Source organism: Pteropus vampyrus, unplaced genomic scaffold (genome assembly GCF_000151845.1).
Source record: "Pteropus vampyrus isolate Shadow unplaced genomic scaffold, Pvam_2.0 Scaffold254, whole genome shotgun sequence".
NCBI classification, from domain to species: domain Eukaryota; kingdom Metazoa; phylum Chordata; class Mammalia; order Chiroptera; family Pteropodidae; genus Pteropus; species Pteropus vampyrus.
Genome location: NW_011889035.1, coordinates 814735 through 819738, shown reverse-complemented (window position 1 = coordinate 819738; position 5004 = coordinate 814735). Strand labels below are relative to the sequence as shown.

The 5004-nt window shown below is 38.9% G+C and overlaps 1 pseudogene; it reads right to left on the bottom strand.

Annotated features, from left to right (window-relative positions):
* Positions 1-22: 22 nt before the first annotated feature.
* LOC111729283 lies at positions 23-141 on the bottom strand (annotated as a pseudogene).
* Positions 142-5004: the final 4863 nt, after the last annotated feature.

The following is a 5004-nucleotide window of genomic DNA, read 5'->3' as shown; positions in this document are numbered from 1 at the left end:
TTTATTTATTTATTATTTTTTATGCCTACAGCACTTGGTCTTCCTAGGTGGTCTCCCATCCAAGTACTAGCCAGGCCTGACCCTGCTTAGCTTCCGAGATCAGACGGGATGGGGCTTGTTCAGGGTGGCATGGCCGTAGACCAGAGCCTCTTTGATTTTGCACGGCAGATCAACCACTTCCTGTGTTGCTGGATCCTGCTCACATTCAAGGTTTCTTTTGTGTCTTCTTCCCCTCTACTTCAATAATTGAAACTCTTCCTTCTACTTTCTGTATTCTACAAATTCGCTGAAAGCACTCGCCCTTCTATTTATTTCATTGTTGTAAAGTTTTTTTGTTTATTTTTATTTTTATTTATTTTTTAAATATCCTCTTAATGGTATCTCAGCAAAGAGGGGTGATAAACGCATAAGGTCATTCCATGATTGTGAACTGGAAATCAGAATGAGAATTATACCTTCAGTTGTTTCTTTCTAGCATTCAGGTAGGTTAGTGCCTGCTGTATTTTTTTTTTTTTTTTTTTCTGAAGTGTAGGACATCAAAGCTTTAAATGATCGGACTCATACTGGAGTAAGTTACTTAGAAGAATTATTGTGAACATTAACATCCTCTATAAATGAGGATAATAGTACCTACCTTACATGGTTGTTACGAGAATGTAAGGATTATATATATATATGACCAGCATTATGCCTAGATCGTAGAAGGGACTAAATTAAAACTAGCGCTTTCTCCTCTTCCTTGTTACCTGCTAAGTATATGTACTAACTTCAAATAACTCTATTAAGTTTTAAATCGAATTATTTGATATCATCTCACCCCCACTCCTGCCTATAACCACCAAAGCGTCCACACGCACTAGGTATAGATTCTTACAGGCACTCTGCTAGTGATTTGAATGTTGGGATTTCTGACTTCTTTTTGGTTATTATAAATAGTAGACTAAATAAAATTTGTCACTCGGTAGGTTTTAGTTATTATCATTTGCTCATTATTATTTTCTTGTCTCTACTACTTCAACTCCAGTTAGGTAATGGAAGAAAGCTCTCGCTTTCCAAATTTTGTGCAGCTAATGGATTTTGCAATCATTGGTTTTAAAAATTTCTTTTAATAGACTTCAACTAATTGCTTCATTTGGAAGGAGTCAGTATCTGGTGAGCCCAAGTGTTGAAAGAAGGAGCAATGATCCTCTGGTGCCAGAGGTGACTCCAGCCTGGAGGACACAGCACACAGAGTCAGCTCGTGAATCAAGAATGAACTCCATACTGTAAATAAGCCGAGAAAAGTTATACCAAGCCAGGGCTGAGCTGACACATGCTCTGGGCATCATTAGCTAGTTAGGTCTTGCCGAAATATGAAGATCATGTCGGATGGAGGCCTTTCCTATGATTCATTTATTCCTAAAGCTGTCTTTGGCTGAGGCACTGCAACGTAGGGAAGCAGTGTGTTGGGGCAGGATGAGTAAAGTAATGAGATAGAGACCTGTATTCAACCTTGACTTTACCTTAGGTTTTATTTCCTTAGGCTAATTATATCAACACTCTAAGCTTTAGTTTTGTCATCTGAAAAAAAAGGGGTTAAAAATATTTACCATCTAGGCTTGTAGTAAGGATGGAAGTTTAAGGTGCGAAGCAGCGTGCTTAGCACATAGTAGATTCTCAGCATATGCTAGTTGCCATCCCTCTTTACTCCAGACCTTTGTAGCTTTTCCAGTAAGGAAACAGACAGTGATTACCAGATTGGCCAGGACAGTCTGTGAAAATACTGAGGAGCCCAGGCATTGTTTGGCTGGATCCTGGACCTTAAACACTTGCCCTCTCCATGACTGGGTGACTCATGAAAATGATGGGCTTTGGAAGACAAGGAGCACAAATTTAGAACAACTGGAAGAATCAGCAAGTGGATTAAAGCTATTTACAAAACAGTGGCATTATGCAGTGATATTTCTAGGTGTTATTTTCCGAATAATATATTGGACCTAAAGTTTTGCTTAAGGAATTTGTTTAGGAATTTGCAATCATTTTACTTTGACTCCACAGAGATAGTGAGTCTTTTCTTTCTCTTCTTTTTTTTTTTTTTTTAAGGTTGAGATTTTTCTGAGGTTGAAGAGATGGAAAGCAAAGCAGGCATTCTCTGTCAATTAAATCTATAGGGCATTTACTCCTTCTCTGGCTAAAATCAAACAAATCATCATAAAAACTAGAAGAAAGAAAACTTTAACAATTTTGTGAGCAAGGGTCTTGAAGCCTAGTTAGTGAAGAGTAGTTCCATTCAGAGTAGAATGGAAATAATATTTCAAAACTTCCCCTTGCATTTGGTTTCTGAGCTTGAAAAGAATCCAAACAAATATTTTTTAAAAATCTTAACTCCCTGCTCCCCTCCCCCCACCCCCAAATACTAGAATTCTTAGGGCACAAGAACTGTAAATGACTGAGTCATTTCCCCATTCTCTACAGTATGTCTACAGATGAAACCTGCATGGCAAAGGCCCAGATGCTCAAAAGAGCATTATTTTTCATACATTCTAATAGATTTCAAAGGCTGTTCTGGAAAAATTGTGGGGACAACTCTCAAGTATATCTGAAACATTTTTTGTGTCTTTTTGGCAAAGAAGTCAGGTAATTTCTAAAGTAGCCCCATTGGAAGCTCAGAATGGGTCTACCTATATTTTGTAGAGCAGTGGTCCCCAACTTTTTAGGCACCAAGGACCGGTGCTCTTATGAGAATCTAATGCCTGATGATCTGAGGTGGAGCTGAGGCGATGATGCTAGCGCTGGGGAGCGGCTGCAAATACAGATGAAGCTTCGCTCCCTCGCCTGCCACTCACCTCCTGCTGTGTGGCCTGGTTCCTAACAGGCCATGGACTGGTACCAGTCAGTGGCCCAGAGGGTTGGGGATCCCTGTTTTAGAGGTTTCCAACTCACAATGGGTGCATGAAGGACTCACCAAATACAGTGATTTGATGGAGAAAAGAAAGTCCCTTCCGCTCCCCATATTTCAAGTTGAAAACACTGCACTTCTACTTACTTAAGTCTGAAATCTGCTGCTATAGATTAATTTGTTGGGCTCAAGATTTTGCTTCCTATAAAGATTCCATATCTCATTATGAATCACTTAACCATTTTATCGTTACTTGTATAGTTTGAATGAGAAAACTAAATTCTTACTTGAGAGCCAGTTTTGATAAGAGATATAAGATAGAGGTCCTCTATGGGGAAGGGTTTTTATGAATGGAAAAAGAGTGGCTATTTGTAGCACAATGGTAAAGTCAGACACTCCTGAATTCAAATTTCAGGCTCATTTACTAGTTTAATACCTTGGGCAAGTTATTTAAACTTGTTGAGCTGTGATCTTTTCATCTTTACAATGGGAATAATAACAGCTACTTTAATGGATTACTGTGAGAATTTAATGAAACAATGTATATCGAGTCTTTGGGGTAGTGTCTGGTATACAGTAAATACTCAAAAACTGTTGACATCATCATCACCACCACCATCATCATCTGGTTCCAGTGGGTATGATCTCTGAGCAGAAATCATTTGTTACTATTTAGTTTTTGCTCAGCAAGACTCAGTTCTTTTTTATACTGGGTTTTCATCTGTCCTTTCTTGAGCTACGAAAAATAAGGCGCATATAACATACCACCCTATTTGACCTTGGGGATAGGATCAGACTAATAGGGACACATGCACATTTCTAGAATTTCTACTGGATCTTAAACATCTCTCTGAAATTATATCTGCATCTTATTTAAGATCCCAAAGTCCTAAATAAGAAGATATAAATAACCACGGGAATTGTACATAAATCCGGATGGCCCTAGACATCAGGGCGGCACTTCAAGAGGCACTAACTCTCCTCCCCGTTCTGTTTTAAAATCGTGCATGTGCAGGTCTGAGGGAGGAGAGAAAGATAAGTAACAAAGTTTCGGGGCTGCTTTCACATCCTATGGAATCTCAGGATTATTTCTTCGAGTGTGTGAATCTGATCCTATGATATAACATTTGCGAACAGTTTCGTGCAAACAATATGATCTCGTTCCTCCTCCTCCTTCCAGTTCCCTGCAGAATTTTCAGCAATGAGCAGAGCCTTTTCATCCTGACAGCAAGCAGGACTAAGTATCTTACTTCCCTTTTCACAGTCTTTCCTCCCCCACTCTTTCCAAAAGCTTCATTTAAGGATTTATGGAGTGAACAAGACAGGCCCTGATTTGTTTGTTGTTTGCAAGAAGATGGAAGGAGCCAGAAAGAAGGAGAACCATTCCCAAACCTCAGGAGTTTTGAGAAATATATTTTAACCAGAGAAATTCATTCAAAGGCACATCTTTCCAGTATATGTAAAATGAACTATTTTAAAAAATCGCATCTGTCCTCCAAGAGGCTCCTTGAGATTTATTAATAATAAGACCAATGACAGTCAGTCTGAAAATGCAAATTACGAGCCAGGGAGCTGAGAATATCACATGTGGGCCTCGTTTGCACAAAAGATTTGCAACTCAGATAATAACTTAAGATATGACTTAGGTTACTTAGATATGACTGACTTGATTTTCCCATTATGTTCTGTGGAAAGTCCAATGTTTTCCTCAGATTTCTGCAAATCCCCAGGGGACTTACGTTCTCATGATCACCTTTGAGCTGAACAATTTACACTGAATTTCTGTTCACTCCATGAATTCTAAGCTGACCCTATTTTGAAAGTTACGGAAGGAACACAGCTTCCTTCCCTGATTTTTTACAAGAATCCATTCGCCTGGGCCTTTTTTGAAGGATAGTGAAAGCAGCGAAATAAATATAAAGCAACATAACTTAAATTTACTTATTAGCCATATCTGTCTTTCAGATGCCCTTCAGCTTGACGATCAGCCTCTCCCATGCTGCGGGGTTCTCTCCTTTCTCCTCCCCCATCTTATTTATTCCTAGCAAACACTTTATCAATTTCTCTTTCTCTTTTTCTTTCATTCTTTTTCACCCTCATTCTTCTTCTTTTGATTGTCTCCTGCT